Raw genomic sequence first — 22,772 nt, 5'->3', positions numbered from 1 at the left:
TGTTTGGCTTAAAGAAAGAAAAATGGATTAATGTGCAAAGTGTTGACAGTCTCGAGAGAAAGGATATTTCTGCAGATGGGAGAAAACTGAGAATGTTTATACCCAAAAGAAACCAGTTGAGTAGGAAAGATGGAAGCAGAGAAAATAAGGAATTTGAAGCCAAACTAAGGAAGGTAGAAGGTGGAAATAGAAAATAAGGTTTAGAAATAAGGGCATGAACTATATAATTTAAAGAAATAAATATGGGGGAAATCATGAAATTAAAATGTAAGGATATGGGAAAAGGAAGAAGCAAACCTTTAAATCATAAAGCAAAAATTGAGATCATTCTCACAATTTGGAATAATGGTAGGAGGCTGAGCAAAATTTAAAATCTTTAGAAGGACATATCAATAAATAAAGAAAACATATTTCCTTTGAAAAATTATAAAGTCCAACAAAAATGGAAACAAAAATCTTAAAACCTAAAGAAATGAAATGTGAAAGAAACAAGTGTGAAGGTGAAAATGTAATGAATCTAGCTATCAAATCTGTATGTGTTGAAATTTTATTTATTCCTCTCAATACTTTTAACTTTAAAGCATAAATTCAGTGGTCAGAAGCCATGAATTTAAGAGATAAGATTGATAAATATAGTCTAAGTAACATGGAGGAGAAGGGGACAACAGAGGATGAGATGGCTGGATGGCATCACTGACTCGATGCACATGAGTTTGGGTGAATTCGGGAGTTGGTGATGGACAGGGAGGCCTGGCGTGCTGCAATTCATGGGGGTCACAAACAGTCGAACACGACTGAGCAACTGAACGGAACTGAACCACTAGTTTTCTCCATGGTCTTTATATAATAACACTTGGACATGCTCAATTGTGTCAAACTTCATGACCCCCATGGACTGTAGCCCACCAGGCTCCTCTGTCCATGGAACTTTAAGTCTAACCACTTCAGCTGTAACTCTACGGGTGTATATGTGTGTGTATGTATGTGGTCTTACATCATACTTTTAGCAGAAGACTGAAAGGGAAATACAAATTTTAAGCCAAACACATTAATCAAACATTGAGAAGTTGGCTGGCAAGAAAGGAGAGTTACGGTAATCGTTCGGGATTGGGACATTTAGGAAAAGTTGTGTATTGGTAACAATTGCTGAAAGAGGGAAGGAAAAGAAAGATGTAAATTTTTGGTTCTGAGCTCTACTCAGGGCAAGCAGAAAAATACTAAGGAGTAAGTAATTCCTTGAAAGGAACAAGGAAATTATATCATCCCTGCTGCTCAAACACAATAAAAGCCAGGACACAATGCATTGTGAAGTTTTTGGACAGTAGAAAGACAGAAGCATTCATTCTATTTTGTCACATGGGCTATTTAGTACAGGAATGGCATGCTTGTTGCTCAATTTTGCTTACCAAAAATGTCAGGAGGAATTTAGGAGCCCATGAAAATCTGTAAACTAATGAGCAGGGCACAGAAACATTTGTTTCTAAGGCACAGCTGGGGAAAACAAATTTATCTACCAAACACACTCAGAATTGTAGCCTGGTTGAAATATATTGGTTTCACCTAAAATGTTGTGATTATGAATGTTCTTACGGGCTTCATCAGAAACAATCTGGTCTCCTTTCTCCACTCTCCTTGATTTGAATCCCGTCTTTTAGTTGACAGTTCCCATTTCCCTTCCTTATTTCTGGTCTTTCCTCTAGAGCTTCATTTGCATTACAGGACAAATTTTCTCAGCTATCATCTCATATATAGCATGATTAGGTTTGTGCTCACCTTTTGCCATCTTAAATCCCCACTTCTTTGTCCCTGGTCCAAATTTCCCAGTCTTCAGAAACCTTTGGGTACAAACATGCATGATTTGTTAATATTCAAATTTCAATTCACATCTGCAAAGACAGGACTTCATGTTGATTAAGAGTTTCTCCAAGTCCCTTAAACATTTCCCAGACTCTCTGGAAAGTGTCCCATATCTCCGAAGCTCTCACAGTGCCACAGGGATGTGCACAACTGCAAAGAATGCTCCTTTCCCCTATTGTATAAAATACCCCTCCTCCAGGAGAAACAGATAACCTGTTCCATGGGATCCTTCAGTGAAAAGGAATCCTCCCAAATCAGTCTCTAGCCTCTCTACTTTGATGACTCAGACTTAATCCTTGAACTGGACCAAAGAACATGTGCCACACCCTCCTCTCATTGCCCCAGTATCATGTGCTTTCCCTAGTCATCTTGGGCAGAAAGCTTTCTCCTCCAAGCAAGTAAAACTCTCAGACACTTTCCTGAAGGAGATACTACAGTTAAGTCTCTATGTGAGTCTTGTCCAGTTTAGGTACAGCTGGACTTGTCCTCCTAGAAGGCAGGGACACCTAGGCTCCCTTAAGCTATAAAACTGGATTCCACTTTTGATACAGTCTCTTCTATTCCACATAGCCAAACCATCCAAGACTCATTTGTCCCTCAGTCTCTAGATATATGAGAATAATTTGATGGTGTTCAGAGCCAGCTCATACTGACTGACAAAAGTCAACTGTGATTGTCAGGAGTCTGGTGAACCAGTTAATCTTGAATTGGCAGCTTGAATTCAGTCATTGTGAAAGTATTTACACCATGGAAAGTGGGCAAACTATCAAATCAGGGCTTTTCCCCTTAGAGTCAACTGTTAAATATTTACCAGCACATCACTGGATAAATCCACTATTTTCATGTAGAATGGTACAATTCATTAATACTCAAACCTTCACAGTAATCTGTCAGCTGTTCTTCTTGTCTTTTTTTTCCATCTCACATCCACTCATCCAAATCAAATCACTGAACATTTTAAGATTTACATTAGTTCCTATTGCCAAGGGGCTCAAATGTAAATATGAAGTCTTTCAATATGTTGCTGTCTATCTTTAAAAATGGGTTACAAGAGATAACCCATGTAATGTACTTAGCACAATGCTTTGGGCCATAGCAACCATTCAGTAAATACTGGCTGTTTGTCAGTATTATTTTTATTAGCACTAATTCGCTATGCATTAAGTTCATCTTCACTTGCATTTTAAAAAAACCTCCATATTATTCTTTGATACACTGAAGTCTTTATATCTACAAGTTTATTATCCAGCTGAAGTGTTCTATTCTCCTTTCCCTTAACAAATATTTTCAGATACAGAGCAATCCTTAGCTTTCTCAAGAGTATATTCTGAATAACACCAGATCACAATTATCTGTCCAGTTTCTGAATCCCTTTAGTGCTTTTATTTTTTTACCAAGCCATTAGCAATTGTAAATACAGTACCACTAACATTGCTCTGGGATTTTATTTTTTGTACATATATTGTTTTTCATGATAAAGCATGAGTTCCTTTAGAAACTTAATATCAACTTTTGAGGACGATTTTATATACATATGTATATGGCTGTAGCCTTCATCTGTTCTTAACCACTTTCAATAAAATATCGTTCATGAGTGTGGATGTTGTGTACAGTAAGCCTGCTCGATCAAACACAGTCCATGACTCGTGAGCCTTCTATGATGCATTCTACTTTTCACCTGGGAGAAAACAGAACTGTAAGGCAGAAACTGTTACCTCCTTCCAAGCTCTGACCCCTTTGGTACATCCTTATCTTCTTTTATCGCTAAGGCCAAATTAAAAATAATTAAAATATGAAGCAGTTTTCATTTATTTTTATTACTTCATAATTCCAGCCATTTATAACTCATTTAAAAGTTGCCCATAAATATCAAGATTATGTGGCAATAAAAGTAATTAAAAAACAGAAGTTAAAACAATGCAAATGGCAAATACTTCCCAAACTTAATATGAACACTGTCAGCAGAAAGGAAGCCCAAACTCGGAAGGGATGATACGCAACTCACGTTGGAATTTCAATGTCATGAATATGCAGTCAGAGTCCATTCCCAACAAAGACAGTGAGGGAATTTGCTTTCCATGGCTAACAACCTCCATGTGACCAAATAGGCCCTGATCCATCAAAGGAGGAAAGCTAAGCACACTCATTAGCTCCATGTCTATTCTGACTGCAGTTGTTCCCTTGGGATCTTTTCAGGCTTGAATATTAAATCCATCAATATGTTCTCTATTCAAACCCAGATGAGAAAAGGTTTATGGAAATTGCAGGGTCCAAGATGAAGGTGATGACACAACTTGTCCAATTCTAAACTTAAAAGATACAATTTAGCCTGTTAACTTAGAGAAGAGAAAGTTATTTTTCTCCCAAAATATATATCATATATACTGTATTTATATGTAAGAGTGGCAGGGATGTAAGCATATTCTTATGTGTGTGGATGCATTTCTTTCATTGATGGACTATTTGATGTGCCATTAATGCAGTCTTTGAGCTATAAGCAACTAGGCATAAAGATCGATAAGTTAATGTCAGCCTTGTTTGAAAAACACAATGACTTCATCACCTTCAAATCATTCTCTTTGGATCAGAATTACTCTTAGGGGTTAAAATATTATTTCCAAAAAGCACTTGATAATATCCATAGGTATACCAAAATGAGGATAAGCATGGAGAAAGCCACAGTCTCCTAATATGTTAATCACAAACAATAATTGGAACAGTGGTTTTTACCATCTCAAGGAAATCATAATGTATTTTTGCAGTCTTGACATCCTCATGATTCTAATAATGCCTACAACCCTAGCTAATAACTATGCATGTATTTCTAGAAATAATATATATATATATATACATATATAAAGTGTATATATATATTTTGCTGCCCCATGCAGGATTTTAATTCCTGACCAGGGATGGAACCCATGCTCCCTGCACTGGAGGCAGAGCCTTAACCACCAGGGAAGTCTCTAGAAATGATATTTTTATTAAGAAATTTTTCATAATCATTATTAACAAAGAGGAACGTTTTTTCTGAGTAACAGCCTAGTTTTTCATCACCAGCATGTGCTGCTGATTTCAATGATGTCAATGGAGAGGCAAAATCAGTAGTCAAATTGCAGCAACTAACTTAACAAAGGGCTTCCCTGGTGGCTCAGATGGTGAAGAAGAATTCACCTGCAATGAGCAGACCTGGGTTTGATCCCTGGGCTAGAAAGATCTCCTGGAGAAGGGAATGGCTACCCACTCCAGTATTCTTCCCTAGAGAATTCCATGGACAAAGGACCCTGGTGGGTTAAGTCCATGGAGTCACAGGGTTGAACACACTTTCAGATTCAACAAAAATGACTAATTTTAAAAAGATTAGTGGAAAATGAAAGATGCCCGTTGACTTGCATTTACATCTGCTGATGTAGCAGGAGGACATTAATAAGCACAATTTTTTAGTTAATTAAATCAAATTCTATTACTTAAATTTCTAAGTTGAAGATTCTTCATCTAGGGAAGAAGTCAAAAGTGTTCTTTCAGGCAAGCTCCATTGCAAAGCTAGCAGTTCCCTGCTTTTAGTCACAAAATGTCGCAGACTAAGAATGACAGGGCAATTGAATTTTCATGGATTGGATTAGGGCTGATTCTACAGGAGGGAGAGTTTACTACCAATGTTGCAATCTATGATAATGAAATGAAATATTTAAATTAAATATCAGGTTCAGCACAGCTTCCCTGCAAGATGGCCCTGGAAGCTGTTTCTGAATTTCTCAATACAGTACATCACCCCCTACATAAATTGCACATTTATGCAAATGAAGCTGCAAAAATGCAAGAAGATGGAGTGCAAATTTCTTTTTTATCCATCTGAAGCACTGATTCAAACCACCATAAGAAGAAAGTGTAGTATTTATTTCAACATCAACTTTTGGAAAAGATTGCCTTTATTAAGTTTTTTTAAAGGAAAGAAGAAATGAACAAAAAGAAAAAACAATCACAGTGAACCTTTTTCTTAAGTAGCTGTTTTCCATGTACCTCATTCAAATGTAGAAACTGAAGGCAGAAGCCTGTTATCAGAGAAAAAGGTAAAATTGCATTTTAACATCCTTAGATGCAATCTATATCTTTTTCTTCTCTTCTGCTCTATTTATTCGTAGACTCTTCACAACTTCACTCAAAATATGTTACCAAATCACTGACTCTACAAACAGAATTTTTCAAAGCCTTACAACTGCACTGAGGAAGCAATTCTAAAAATTCAATACAATGATGAGAAGATACATCCTGTACATAAAACTCTAGTAACTACTGATGGCACTGGAGGGCAAGACAGAATTAGTGTTTTACTTCATCTACTGACAGCTTGAACTTACAGGGGTGGGAAAAAAAAACAAAGCTTTTATTACCAAAATGAATGAAAGGCAAAGCAATTTAAATTTAGGTACAGATAAAAGTTATAGAAGAACCAGTTTTCAAAAGCCAGGGAACGGTGAGGAACTTTTGAATCTGTCTATACCCCACACAAAGTTTGGGTCCACAGCACGGCTACTGTCGTTCCAGTTACCACTACTTTTGAGTATCTGTTTCCCATTTAACACAGACAATCAAGAGTTCACTCAATGAGCATTTATTAGCTGCCTATCCTGCTGATATCATATTCCATGACCTATAAGCAAGATAGGGTTTAAGACAAACATATGTAAGGCCAAATAGGATGCACTATTTGCTTTATGCACAGGGCACCTTGAAAATCCCCACTGTTATTCATCTTAGCCATTAGAGGAAGAGCGTGACTGATTTCACACTATCTATAAGATAATGCCATATCTTTACCAAGTAGAAATTTCTTGGCTTGGGGGAAAAAAGTTGATAATTCTTTCAATATCATTTGTTCATTTGTATATTTTTTTGTAACTTGTTCAAATACAGAAGTGAGCGTGTTTGCTTTTTTATTTTTTAATACCATAATTTCCAATACTTCTACTACTGGTATCATTTCCAATACTTCTATAACTAGTATGGTTCAGTTTCAATAACTGGGCTTCCCTGGTGGCTCAGCTGTGAAGAATCTGCCTGCCAAGCAGGAGATGTGAGTTTGATCCCTGGGTAGGGAAGAGTCCTCTGGTTGGGAGAAGAAAATGGCAACCCACTCCAGTATTCTTACCTGGAAAATCCTGTGGACAGAGGAGACTGGCAGGCTACAGTCCATGGTGTTACAAGGGTCGGACATGACTTAGCAACTAAACAACAACAAAATACTAATACAATTAATACTGATCTTTGACATTCAACCATTGTTCTTTTTTCCAACTACCATTATTTTTTTAAATCACCATGATTGATTCCATTTGAATTCCACTAGCTACATTCAACTAATCAGAATTCTATCACCTAAAAATATTTTATTTATATTCAAGCCTATGGCTTTTGCGTATATATGCACATATATAATTTTTAAGTAATAGATATTTTCAAAAGTAATTTACAAATATATACACATTTATGACACATAAATATACATAAGTGTCTTAAACAAATAAGACATTTACTTGTCTTTCACTATAGCATAAATATTTTTCTATGACAATACAATAATGGTATAAACTATCCTAATGACTGCAAAATAGTTTATTGTAAAAATTTTCAATAATGAATTAGAAAATGCATTTGACTAATTTAACAAATTTATTGCTAAATATACAAGTTAATTCAAGAACAAATATTCAGTTTTTACTATGGATCATACACTATTCCAAGAATTTGAAATACAACAAAGAACAAAAACAAAATTTTTGCCCTCCTGAAGCTTACATCCTAGTTTTGTTTCTACTCCAATAAAATTTCATACTTAATTGCAAAAAGCTTTCAAGCTGCAGAGAAAATCAACAATTACTTCCATGTGTAAAGTAAGCAGAGAGATTGCATTATGGTTTGGGATTACCAAGAGGTCCCTTGAGGGACAGGATGTTTCTGCTGCCATATATTCTATTTCTTCAGTATCTATTCCCAAGATATACATTTCCAGTATCTATTCTCTTTAAGAACCAAAGAAGGAGGTGGAGGAGGAGGATGCTCTGTAAATGCACCTTCAAGAGATCTTGCCTCCCTTCCCTCCTCCCCCCATTCCAATGAGACTATTTTCCTTGGCTCTTCCTATGTAAAAAAATCTAGATCACTGACTGAACAGTGGTGACTTGAAGAACTAATCCCTGTTTCAAGATTTTCTCCTTCCCTATAATTGGCTGCAGGACACTTTTGTTTCAAATGAACTCTCACATACTGGGTTGTGGTCAGCACAACCTGCTCACAATCAAGTAACCAACGTTATTTATAGTATCACTCCAGCTCTCTGTACTTGTATGTGTTTGTTTGTGTGTGTGTGTAAGTTCCTTAGATGGCAGATGCTATCATATAGACATGTTTTAAGGTCTGAAACCAATATATGCTAAGCTCCTCCCCTTCAGAGAAGAAAAAGAGACCCAAAGACGTTAAAATTTATCATTAGAAGGATGAACATGTCTGAAAACTCTAATTTGAAAAGATACATGCATCCCAATGTTCATAGCAGCAAAATTTACAAAAACCAGGACATGGAAGCAACCTAAATGTCCATCGACAGATGAATAGATAAAGAAGATGTGGTACATATATACAATGGAATATTACTCAGCTATAAAAAAAATGAAATAATGCCATTTGCAGCAACATGGATGGACCTAGGGACTAAGTGAAGTAAGTCAGACAGAGAAAGACAAATACACGATATCACTTATAGGTGGAATGCATATATCTAAAAATGATACAAATGAACTTTTTACAACCAGAAATAGATGCACAGATATAGAAAACAAACTTATGGGTACCAAAGGGGAAAGGGGAAGGAAGGATAAATTAGGAGTTTGCACGCTACTATATATAAAATAGACAAATATCAAGGACAGAATATCACAAGCTACATTTGATAGCTAATAATAAACTATAATGGAAAATAATCTGGGAAAAGAATATATATATATATATATATATATATATATGCTTTGCTGTACACCTGAAACTAACCAACATTGAAAATCAACTATACTTCAAAATATATATATATAAATATTATTTTTAAAAAGATGCACATGACTGACAAACCTGGATATTTTTTCTACTGAATAGACCATGTTTCTGTAATTCATGGGCCCCATGGTTGACTCTGACGCTCCTTGTAACACGTCTAGCCTTGTTATGCCCTTCTTCTGAGTATAAGAACGAGCAGGTAACAGTGCCAGACACCCAGCTGAATACCAGTGAGGGTGAGCACAGGAAACATAACACGGTAAGAGAAGGCTTTCCTCTCTCCAGCTCAGCAACCCCCTCCACACATGCAAACACAGACCTCGAAAAACAATGCTACTGTCAGCGAACACTAAGTAGACGGAGATGTCAGCAGACATCAGGAAACCGCCCGACATAAAGGTGGCACACTGTGGCCGTGGTTTGTCCTTGGGTTCTCCTTCTGCAAGGTCCTGGGAACCAGACGTGGTACTTCAGATGATGCCTTAGGAACAGAGAAACTGCTCTGGTGGCCGTGAATGCTGCGCCTTTCAGGAGTGACATAGAGACTCCCCAGCTTGACAGTGAGGTGATACAATCCCAAGCATTGGCCTAAGATTATACCTGGGCACGCTTCTGATTAAAGGGGCCACACCTAGACTCTGGACCAGTGAGAGTGAGGACACATTGGGGCTGAACTATGGGTGAGCCCCCTTGGGATTCTGAATGCTCTGAGAGCTGTCCTTGGGGCAGAGAGAAGACATAAGTTTGAGTGGTAAGGTGGGAGGGCAGCCATATTAACTTTTATTTTAAAAAGAATTGTGACTTCTGCTCATTATCCAAGGTGATGAAATAGTGCATTTAGGTTACATGAAGTGGCTCTTATTGAAGAACATGTATGTTTTTTCATGTGCTCTCAAAAAAGCATTCCACAATGCTGCAGAGAATTATACAAACAAGCATGCATATACAGACAGTATATGTATATACATGTATATATATAATTATACTTATAAATAATGCTTTCTGTAACTTAAGTTAGGAACATAGAATGTATACAAGTATTTACATTCAGAATTTGACTACACTACTCTGAAATTTATTTTAAACTATTTAAAGTAGTAAAATTGTCAGATATATACCATATAAGTAATAGAATTTCTTTCTAATTTAAGCTTCTGAGGCCATAAAACAATATACTAATTCCTTTTCTGCAAAAATTCTTCTAAATTGTAAATCCAAAAACCACTCCTAAAGGAGTTTTATTTTAGATTTGAACTGCTCAAGACAGGTCATTACAAAGCAAAACAAACCAGCAATGTGTAGACAACATTTTTTCTTTCAGAAATATTTTTAAAATATTTAAATCATCTAGATTTTAATTCATAATTTTAAATGCATACATTTAAAATTAGCAAAGCATACTCTAATAATTTGAACGGTTTCTTAGAAAATATATCATCTTCTTCTTAATGTTCACAAATGTCAGGGATTTTTCTTTTATTTCATTGTTACTCAACTCAAATAAATAACTTCTGAATAAACCCTGTTTGAAATATGACTGATCAAGAAAGACAAGGAAAGGCTGAGCAAAGTTTTACACATCTGGAAAGACTAAGTAGATTTGACAACTGAATGCAATGTGAGATTCCCAATTGGATTCTGTGGCAAAAAAAAAAAAAAAAGGAAATGAATAGGAAAATTGTTGGGATTCAAATACCATCTATAATTTAGCTAATAAGATTTTCCAGTATTTATTTCCTAGTTTTGATCATTGTACTATGTTTATGTAATATGTTAACATTAGGGGAAGCTGCTGCTGCTTCTGCTGCTAAGTCACTTCAGTCGTGTCCAACTCTGTGCAACCCCATAGACGGCAGCCCACCAGGCTCCATCCCTGGGATTCTCCAGGCAAGAACACTGGAGTGGGTTACCATTTCCTTCTCCAATGCATGAAAGTGAAAAGTGAAAGTGAAGTCACTCAGTCGTGTCCGACTCTTCGAGACCCCATGGGCTGCAGCCTACCAGGCTCCTCTGTCCATGGGAGTTTCCAGGCAAGAGTACTGGAGTGGGGTGCCATTGCCTTCTCCGAGGGGAAGCTGGGTGAAGGGTATTCAGAAATTGGCTATGCTATATATAGCTTTGCTATATATAGCTTTGCAAATTTTCTGTAAGTCTAAAATTATTCCAGGGATTCCCCTGGTGGCCTAATGGTTAAGAATCTGCTTGCCAACGCAGGGAACATGGGTCCCATCCCTGATCCTGAAAGATCCCACCTGCTGCAGAGCAACTAAGCCCCTGCACCACAACTACTGAGCCGGTACTTTAGAGGCTGGCAGCCAAAACTACTGAGCCCATGTACTGCAACCACTGAAGGCTGTGCACCCTAGAGCCTGGGCTCTGGAACAAACAGTATCCCCTACTTGCTGCAACTAGAGAAAGCCACATACAGCAACAAAGACCTAGAGCAGCCAAAAATAGAAATAAACAAATAAATAAATCTTTTAAAAAATTTATTCCAAATTTGGACCTCCTTGGCTTAAAGCTCAACATTCAGGAAATGAAGATCATGGCATCTGGCCCCATCACTTCATGGGAAATAGGTGGGGAAACAGTGGAAACAGTGTCAGACTTTATTTTTGGGGGCTCCAAAATCACTGCAGATGGTGACTGCAGCCATGAAATTAAAAGATGCTTACTCCTTGGAAGGAAAGTTATGACCAACCTAGATACCGTATTCAAAAGCAGGGACATTACTTTGCCAACAAAGGTTCATCTAGTCAAGGCTATGGTTTTTCCTGTGGTCATGTATGGATGTGAGAGTTGGACTGTGAAGAAGGCTGAGCGCCGAAGAATTGATGCTTTTGAAGTGTGGTGTTGGAGAAGACTCTTGAGAGTCCCTTGGACTGCAAGGAGATCCAACCAGTCCATTCTGAAGGAGATCAGCCCTGGGATTTCTTTGGAAGGAATGATGCTGAAGCTGAAACTCCAGTACTTGGGCCACCTCATGCGAAGAGTTGACTCATTGGAAAAGACTCTGATGCTGGGAGGGATTGGGGGCAGGAGGAGAAGGGGACGACAGAGGATGAGATGGCTGGATGGCATCACTGACTTGATGGACGTGAGTCTGAGTGAACTCTGGGAGTTGGTGATGGACAGGGAGGCCTGGCGCGCTGCAATTCATGGGGTCACAAAGAGTCGGACATGACTGAGCGACTGAACTGAACTGAACTGAACTGGTGGTCCAGCAGTTAAAATTCTTTGCTTCCACTGCAGGGGGCATGAGTTCAGTTCCTCGTCCAGGAAGATTCTGCATGCCACGAGGTATGCCCACCAGAAAATAAAATAATAAGTAAATGAAATAATTCCAAATTAAAAATATAAGCCAAATCCCTGGGCAGAAATGTCCTTTGTTTCCTTAGGCAATTGGGTAGATTTTAGTCGTAAATGAAATATCTCTCTATAGCATACCTAATGGAAGATCTTGTGATCATGAGAAAAATAATTCCTCATCATCTGCAGAACACTGATGTGATGCCATCCTTTGCATGAATAAAAATATTTTTTATCATAATAAACAAAACATTTAGAAATTCAGCAATTAATGACTTCTAAAAACTGTGCTAATAATGACGATAACTGAAATTACTTCATTGTAGGCTATATTCTCTACATTATTATGTTAAGTTATAATTACCTTGTTTTTTCCTCCAGTAATTTTTTCTTTTAATAGTGTAGATTAAAAAGTGCTTTTTCAGACTGCATTCCACAGTGTTCTTTGGGATCTAGTCTTAACATCATAAACTACAGCAGAATCAGGAAATGGAGCCTAAAGGGACCCTACTTAAGGGAGTTGCTAAAGAAATGATTAATGGATTTCAGCATGGAACAGTTTCCTTTTAAGTTTATGCTAAAGCATTAGCCCTGAAGGTTATGGTACTGGGAAGTTTAAGTTCAATCTACTTTCATTGTGAATTGAGTGCAAAGGTCATAATTAAAGCCCATCTTCTGGTTCCCAAATTTTAGCTTCTCTAAATTATCTTTGGTTAACTAACACAATTACTCTCAAAGGGATGAGATATAATATCTAAAAAAATAAGATTGCCTTTACCCTGGTGGCTCAGACGGTAAAGCATCTGCCCGCAATGTGGAAGACCCGGGTTCAATCCCCGGGTTGGAAAGATCCCCTGGAGAAGGAAATGGCAACCCACTCCAGTACTCTTGCCTAGAAAATTCCATGGATGGAGGAGCCTGGTGGGCTACAGTCCATGGGATCGCAAAGAATCGGACACGACTGAGCGACTTCACTTACTCACTTACCTTAGAAATTAAGCAACTTCAATATTTTAAGGTCACAATACATCACTCCTTACCCAGGTCAACTCTCCTCCTGGCCTTCCCCATGACATAATTCTACATTTCAGACTCGCACATGGCTTAAATTTTCAGACAGCAGCAGGCTCAAAGGAGAAGCAGTTGTAGCACTTAAAGGGGTACCTGAGTGTATAGTCATTGACTAGTAGACAAACTAACAATATTTAGTTCAGTAGATTGGCTAGTTTTTAATCCAAGAGAGAAAGAGGGCTGTTGCAGGAGAAGGAAAACTTGGAAGTCCAAAAGTATAAGTTTCTGTCCACAGATGAAGGTAGGAGTAGGAGACTCAGCACCTGGGAAAGAGAGAGAGAGGGCAGCAGAAACATTCATGCAAACTTATCGCTCATAGCTGACTGGAGGAAAGCCTTCTAAAACTCCATCACAAAGATGATGGTACCTCTCTGAAACAGTCAGGATGCCAGCAAGTTGTGCCATGTAAAGGAGAAAACAAACTCACAGCTGTGAATTATCTTGTTCCAGATCTCAGCCAATGCAAATCACAAGATGCTACCTAAAATATTAACATGATTTACTTGGACCTTTGAGCGCAAATAAAAATAAATGCCAAAGAACATTGTCATAAAGTTAATCAATGATGAATAATGGCTATTGTTGAAGGGGGAAAAAAAGCCTCAAAATTGTTTTGAAACCACAAATATCCCATCAAAGTTTACGATATAGTGCATGTATTACCAAGATAATTTTCTTCCAATTAGAATAATAGAATCAGACAAAACCAAAATGTTAGGGAAAACACAAATAAATTATACAGTTGAATTATTACATACTTTAAGACTTCGGGTAGCAGAGGTAAACTAATACTTCCAGTCTTTTGAAAGCAGCTTTCTCCTGCACTTGGGCAGCCCTTCCAGGGAATTTCTTGTAGGTCTTTGTGCCACTGTTTACATTTCCAGCTGGCTTTCCAGTTTCTTGAAACTACTTGGAAGAAACCATTACATCTTCTCAGATTGAAATTTTTAATTGGTATAAACAAAATTATCATATGATTTCAACACTTCCCCTTGCTACAGTGCTTTTTTCCAAAACTATTTAACTAATCATCCTTCTAAGGATTTGGCCCAAACATAATCACAGCTTCTTTGTTGAAACAATTTCTCACCTTTAAAAAAATAAGTTGGCAGAAGTGGCTTGGTTTTTACTGTATCTTATTTGTAGTGAATTTTTTTTCCCCATAGATAATAGTTTTGGAGTCAAACCCAGTCTAAGGATCTATGAGATTGACCCCAGGGTTTCACCACTCCAGGCATGAATGGCTTCCTGTGTAAACACACATGGCCCATGTTCAGAAGTGTCCTGGGCTTGGCTTAATGCTCTGCTATCACCATCTGAAATTCTTAATAATTTTTGAGCAGGGACCTTGCATTTTCATTCTGCATTGGGTCTTGCAAATTATGTACCTGGCTCAAGGTAACACCGTCATTAAACAAGTCCTTGCCAGAAGACCCTGCTTAGGTCCTCAGAATTCCTACCAGGTTGGGTCTGATACTGAAGATATGAAAAGAGTCATTTTTCAGAATACTATTACAGATTTGCTTCTTAGCTTGAGCCAATTTATAAAGGGACCAGGTAAGCAATGGGAGAAGAAAGGGTATATAAGCAGGAAGGGAGAGGAAAACTCTCGGAAGATGTTCTGCAGCTTTCTAAGATAGACAAAGAATTTAGGGGGATTCTAGATGACAGAACAAAACTCTAAATATCACTCTCTATTAACATATACCATAATCAAAGTCAGTTTGCACTGAAAAAGCAAATAAACAATTTTAGCTTGATGATCATAGCTTAAAAATTAGAAGGGGCTTTAGAAATCATGTAGTTCAACCTTTTCATATTTCTGTGTCAACAGGAATATGAAGATGACAAAGCCTCCAGGCTCACGTACAGTTAGGAGTTAGCAGTGATGAAAACCTAGGTACTCTGGTTCCCTATCCAGAGGGCTGTCAAGCACACCATTTAACCTCTGAAAAATGAATGCAAATGTCCTTCATAAAGCTGGTCCAACACAGGCACGGTTGTGTTGAATCTAAGAATGGGCCCCAGATGTCAACTACACTTTTACAAAGTCTCCTCCCATATAAAGTACTCAAGAGCTTGTTGTCTGGATTCTGTGAACACCAAAGCCAGATTTTGCATGGCTGGCTTTGACAGTGGTATCACTGTGGATTTACACTATTATAGTGAGGGTGAAATGGGGTGGTGGGGACAGTTTTAAATCATATTGTTCAAAGTATTTTTCATACAAAGTGTACACGCAACTCCCACTACATACGGTCTTGTGTTTTTGACTTAAGTATTGCCAGTTCTCAATAGTGGTTCTGTCTTTATTTGCAAGCAAATGTGACGTGCGATGCCTCCCCCAGACACATTTTTCTTTTCTGGCACTTTTCATATTTATTATTGATTTGGGGGGGGTGGGGGCGGGTGGTGGCTGTACATGAAATTTAAGAATAAAAAAAGAGTTCAGTTCTGGTTTTGTCGTGAAGTTAGAGCTCCCTCCAGTGATCTATCGAGTTCACCAAACTTTAGAACACCCTTCCTTTTCAACTGTTCCTCAGTGCATACAAATAAAGCTAAGCTTTAGCCTTTTTAATGCAGATTTTCCCTTGTAAAAATTAAACTCAGCTGGTAAATATATTAATATTGATTTCTCCTCAAATCTTGTTAAATGTCCATAATCCAAATTTTTCCTCTAATAGAACATTTAGAGGGTAGGATCAATAAAATAAGACCTGGTCAAGGAATTTTCATATTGGCAGAGAGGCTGTTCATGTATTGTTATTATTTATAAACTTTTATGACTCTGCAGGTGAGACTGAACTTTCACAGTCATTAACAAACAAAGAAACCAGATAGGATAAGTGCCCTACCATTCACACTAGAGTTATTTATATTTCAGAGGCTTTTAAAATGAACTGAAATAACTTTTTAGATTTATCACAGCCACCTTTAGCATTCCCCTCATAAACTGCATTCAATTTACTGGCTTTTACAAGCCAAGCATAATAGTGTTCATATCAGCAATGCCATATAACTTGATCAACTAGAGGTAGTACCCAAAGGAATACATGAATAATTCATGAAACTAACTGAGGGCCAAGTGGATATTAAATCAACTTTGACTGCAAAAACTAGTTATGATTTTTGTGATTTATTTAGTTAGTTACTTACTTGATAATTTAGTTCCTCTGAATACCAGATAAGGTCCTTCTTTGCTCAGGATCAGGGAATCACAGCCACAGTAATCGACAGGATGGTCTCTCAAACACTTGCCTATTCCATCTCTCCTCCTCTCCCTTTTTTTGTTCCTTCCTCACCTTATCTATTCTTTCTCTGTCTGCTTCTCTCTCTCTCACTATACATATATATATGTATGTAAGCAGCAATGGAAATAGAGATGACAGAGTTTCTGTATGAAGAGATCTTAGAAAATTTTAAAACAGGAAATCACATCAGCATACAATATTTCAAAACTATGGAATCTGGATTTAAGAAAATTTTTTTTGAAAAGTGCCTTGCTCTAGCTATTTAAACAAATCTAAACAAGAGAACTTTATTTGATATCACTTCTCTTGACAATGATGTTAATAATGTTGCATTATATTTATCTAGCACATTATACCTTACAACGTTTCTTCACTTAGTATACCAATCCAGACAACCAGAACATGCTCTCTTTAAAGGTCAAGTACTCCATACTACGTATGGTAAGAGTAGGGAAACAAGAGGGACCTCAGAGTGGCCTTTTACATTTTACGCCACCATTAGTTCTGGGTTACTGTATAGCGGAGCTGTATATTCACTAAACGGAGAAGGCAATGGCACCCCACTCCAGTGTTCTTGTCTGGAGAATCCCAGGGATGGGGGAGCCTGGTAGGAGGCTGTCTATGGGGTCGCACAGAGTCAGACAAGACTGAAGTGACTTAGCAGCAGTAGCATATTCACTAAAATGTTTATGAAGTTTAAAGGAGATGTCAAATTTAGCACTTGAAATAGGAAAGTAACTAAGGTGTAGATAGTTAAAGCAAACTGCCTAGCCAAGAAAAATGTGCTGCCTCCTCTATAGCAAGCACAGGTGTTCTGTCACCGTTATCCACGACCAGAAAGTCCATTAGGAGGAATAAATCTAACGATAGTGCTGGCGGTTAGCCTGAACAGCAAGATTTCCTTGGTAGGAGCCCACCTGCCTAAGTCAAAACGTTGTGGGGGAAGATTCCAGGAACATTCAACCATCTTGTTAACCTGGATTGTTTGCAATGTTCAAACAGTTTTGCTAGATGTAGGCTATTTTAGTAAGAAAGTAAGTGAAGACACCGAGAAAAAGTTCACTCTGCAGAGAAACACAGCAATCCCAGTTACTCACAGATGTCAGTTTCTATGAGCAGTAGAGCAGCTTCTATGATAGATGTGAATCAAGCCTCTCACTCTTATTCCATGGATCTCAGATGTTAGTAAGCATGAGAATCACCTGGAGATCTTGTTAAAGTGCAGATTCCCAAGTCTGCCCCCCAATCTTCTGCTTGTAAAGTACAGGTATCTTTCTTTTATTCAGGAACTTAAGGTGATGCTGATGTCGACTGCCTGAGTACCACACTTGGAGAAACAGCTGTGCAGACTAAGCCAGTGAAACACGTATGGAAGGCAGGAGTGAGGACAATGACCGCTGTATTACTTTCAGTTGTTTCTGTGCCATAGAAAGAGGACTGAAGCGAATGCCATAACAAATAGGCTCTCTTCCTGCCTCTGAAGAGGAGTTCCTTCAGCTTCTGGGGGAGTATCACTGACTTCAGCTTTTAAGATCTACTCTATAGAATCACAAGGTTAGAGTTTTGTTTTTTTTTTTAATATCTGTATGTAAGAGTGTTTCTCAAAAATAGAACACCAAAGTAAAATGCATATTTTATTAAAGAACAAACTGCTCAGGGAATTTGGCAGCATCATTCACAATGTACAGATACATACTTCAATTAGAAATGCAATGAATTCTCTCTTTTACTTGACTGTAGAAAATGACTGTGATAAACTCCTCTAAATTAGTAGTCCTCAGTATGAGACTCTCTAGGTCCATCCATGTCGCTGCAAATGGCATTATTTCATTCTTATTCTATTCTATTTAGGTACCACATCTTTTTTATCCATTCCTCTGTCGATGGACATTTAAGTTGCTTCCATATCTTAGCTATCGTAGATAGTGCTGCAATGAACATTGGGGTGCATGTACCCTTGTAGATCATGTTTTTCTCCAGATATATGCCCAGTGGTGGGATTGCAGGGTCATATGGTAGCTCTATTTTTAGTTTTTAAAGGAATCTCCATACTAGTCTCCATAGTGGCTATACCAATTTACATTCCCACTGAATAGTGCTGGAGGGATCCCCTCTCTCCACACCCTCTCCAGCATTTATTGTTTGTGGATTTTTTGCTGATAGCCATCCTGGCTTGTGTGAGGTGATATCCAATTACAGTTTTGATTTGCATTTCCCTAATAATTAGTAATGTTGAAATTCTTTTCATGTGCCTCTTGGCCATCTATATGTCTTTAGAGAAATATCTATTTAGATCTTATGCCCATTTGCTGATTGGGTTGCTTGTTTTGATGCTGTTAAGCATCATGAGCTGTTTGTAAATTTTGGAGTCTAATCCTTTCTTGGTCAGATCACTTGCAAATATTTTCTCCCAATCTGTGGTTTGTCTTTTTGTATTGTTTATTGTTTCCTTTAAACAATAAACAAAAGGTTTGAATTTAAGTAGGTTTCATTTGTTTATTTTTGTTTTTATTTCTATTATTCTGGGAAATGGATGGAAAAAGATATCGATTGATTTATGTCCAAGAGTGTTCTGCCTATGTCTTCCCCTAGTGAAGTAAGTCAGACAGAGAAGGAGAAATGGTGTATGACATCTCTTCTATGTGGAATCTTAAAAAAAAAAAAAAAGATACAGATGAACATGCTTACAAAACAGAAAGAGACTCACAGACGTAGAGAACAAACTTAGGGTTGCCAGTAGGGAGGGATAGTTAGGGAATTTGAGATGGACATAAATATACTTCTATGTTTAAAATGGATAACCAACAAGAGCCTATTGTATCAGATCAGATCAGTCGCTCAGTCGTGTCTGACTCTTTGCGACCCCATGAATCGCAGCATGCCAGGCCTCCCTGTCCATCACCAACTCCCGGAGTTCACTCAGACTCACGTCCATCGAGTCAGTGATGCCATCCAGCCATCTCATCCTCTGTCGTCCCCTTCTCCTCCTGCCCCCAATCCCTCCCAGCATCAGAGTCTCTTCCAATGAGTCAACTCTTTGCATGAGGTGGCCAAAGTACTGGAGTTTCAGCTTCAGCATCATTCCTTCCAAAGAAATCCCAGGGCTGATCTCCTTCAGAATGGACTGGTTGGATCTCCTTGCAGTCCAAGGGACTCTCAAGAGTCTTCTCCAACACCATACTTCAAAAGCATCAATTCTTCGGCGCTCAGCCTTCTTCACAGTCCAACTCTCACATCCATACATGACCACAGGAAAAACCATAGCCTTGACTAGATGAACCTTTGTTGGCAAAGTAATGTCTCTGCTTTTGAATATGCTATCTAGGTTGGTCATAACTTTCCTTCCAAGGAGTAAGCATCTTTTAATTTCATGGCTGCAGTCACCATCTGTAGTGATTTTGGACGGCCGGGAGGAGATACCCCATGCCTCAAGCCCGAGGCCAGGGTCAACAGGTGGGAGGAGCTACCCCACGGCCCTAAGCCCGAGGCTAAGGGCGGCGGTGGGGAGGACCAACCCCAGGTCCAAGGAGCCGTGGTTCCGTGGGCACAGGAGGGCCTAGAGGAGCTATCCCACATTGAAGGTCAGGAAGGGCAGCAGTGAGGAGATACCCCTTGTCCAAGGTAAGGAGCAATGGCTGCGCTTTGCTGGAGCAGCCATGAAGAGATACCCCATGCCCAAGGTAAGAGAAACCCAAGTAAGATGGTAGGTATTGCAAGAGGGCATCAGAGGGCAAACACAGTGAAACCATACTCACAGAAAACTAGTCAATCTAATCACACTAGGACCACAGCCTTGTCTAACTCAATGAAACTAAGCCTATTGTATAGCTCATGGAATTCTGTATGATGTTATGTGGCAGCCTGGATGGGACGGGAGTTTGAGGGAGAATGGATACATGTATATGTATGGCTGAATCCCTTTGCTGTTCACCTGAGACTATCACAACATTGCTAATCAGCTATACCCCAATGCATAAGGAACAAAACAAACACATATGCTTAAAAAATTTTAGAAGAAGAAGGAGAAAGCCTCTCAATGGCCAATCTGAGAAGATAGAGGCTGATGTATTTTTAGTGGTCAAGAGTTAGTATAATATAAAACTGAAATGGAGGAAAGAGGTAGAGAACTTATTTTAAAATGTTTTTTTCTGATTTTTAAAATGTGTAAGGTCTCTGAATTTCTTTCACGAAAGACAATAAAGTGCTCTTAAAGTGAAAGTCGCTCAGTTGTGTCTGACTCTTTGAGACCCCATGGACTATACAGTCCATGGAATTCTCCAGACCAGAATACTGGAGTGGGTTCCTGTTTCCTTCTCCAGAGGATCTTCCCAACCCAGGGATCGAACCCAGGTCTCCCACATGACAGGCAGATTCTTTACTAGCTGAGCCACCAGGGAAGCCCAAAGTGCTCTTGGGTATCTGCAAAAAAATAAAATAGTAGTCCTAAAACAGGAATTGTTTGGAGAAGATGCACAAATGTTAAAATGCATACCAATTATAAAATAAAACAGCTATGCAAAGCTGAACTTAGTCTATCAATCTGATAAAGTAATGCTGCTATATTTACCCTAATTTTTCAAAGTGGTTTACATTGAGTTTTGAAAATTGAGTCTGTGTTCTTTATCAAGATAAACCAAAATAATAAGGGCAGGCACCCTGGCATAAGTAGAGACGAGGGCTTTGGACTGAGACTAAAAAATGCAATGTTGGCTAAATCAAAACTTTGAGTCTTCTTAATACCCCAATCCCATCATCCATAAAATGGGGATTAATAGTGTTTCCCTCCCCTCAAGGGTTTCCTAAAAGGGATAACTAACAAAGTAAATGGTTGTAAATTATTTTGTAAGCCTGCTGTTTTGCTGCCAAATAGGAAAATTTCGATTTAAAAGCTGGGATTTTCAGAAGCTCTGAAATATTACAAAGCAAGTCACATTTCATGGCTAATTTAAAACATCAGGGGTTCACATAAGTTGTTTATAATGATATTTGCCAATTCCCATGTTACTTGATGATTTATACAGCTTCAACTTTTACAGCTGAACCTAGCCATACCTCTCTGGCCATGATTCTCTTTTATCAATACAACCAGCTCACATAACTGTCTATATCTTCAGGGGATTAAGCACCACTTTTTTATCTAGACCTAAGAGTAAATTCAGAGATGATAAAAAATTTCTGGTTGCATGTCCAATGTGTTATTTATTTAGATCAGAAAAAGAGCTGTTATATACAGGTTTAGGAGGACTTTCTAAAGCCCTGATAAAATCTCTGTATGCCAAATGGAATGGCACTGAAATTATTTTAAAACCTTAAAGCTCTTATAAGTGAAACTAATCATTCAGCAAAAGAGTCAAATTCTACTTCAGGATTTGGGGCCAAAAGATGAAAGCCAAGCAAAACAAAACAATGAAAAAAGTTGGTGGTGGAGGGTGGGGGGACCTGACTACACCAAATCTCTGAGCCACAACATTAAAGTAAACAACATGTGTCTGCTTAAAGGGAACTGGGAGAATCAGAACTTTGGATGGAGATGGTATAAATGATACTCAGTGTTTGACAAAAATTATTTATCCTGAGAATTGGCTGGGATATTAGATAAAAATATGAAGTCTTAGACTTCACTCTAGCTCTCTTAAACCAGAATGTTGGGAAGAAGACACTAGAAACAAGAATTTTTAGTAAGTGTTGAGATTCTTGCAACATAAGATATTGGTGGTGGGTCAGCAGTACACAGCATCACCTAGAAAGTTATTAGAAATGCAGAATATCAGGCTGCACTCCAGACCTGTTAAATCCAAACTGGTAATATAACAGAATCCCTGGATATCTTTCTCTGATAGCTCAGTTGGTAAATAATCTACCTGCAATGCAGGAAACCCTGGTTCAATTCCTGGGTCAGGAAGATCTCCTGCAGAAGGGATAGGCTACCCACTCCAGTATTCTTAGGCTTCCCTTGTGGCTTGGCTGGTAAGGAATCTGCCTGAAATGCAGGAGACCTGGGTTTGACCCCTGGGTTGGGAAGATCCCCTGGAGAAGGGAAAGCTTACCCACTCCAATATTCTGGCCTGGAGAATTCCATGGACTGTATAGTCCATGGGGCCACAAAGAGTCAGACACAACTGAGTGACTTTCACTTTCAATTTCCAGATATTATTGTTGTTGTTAAGTCACTAAGTTTGTCTGACTCTTTGAGACCCCATGAACTGCAGCACATCAGGCTTACCTGTCCTTCACTAT

The sequence above is a fragment of the Bos mutus genome, chromosome 4 (assembly GCF_027580195.1).
Source record: "Bos mutus isolate GX-2022 chromosome 4, NWIPB_WYAK_1.1, whole genome shotgun sequence".
Taxonomy (NCBI): Eukaryota; Metazoa; Chordata; class Mammalia; order Artiodactyla; family Bovidae; genus Bos; species Bos mutus.
Note: the sequence above shows the minus strand (reverse complement) of the source record.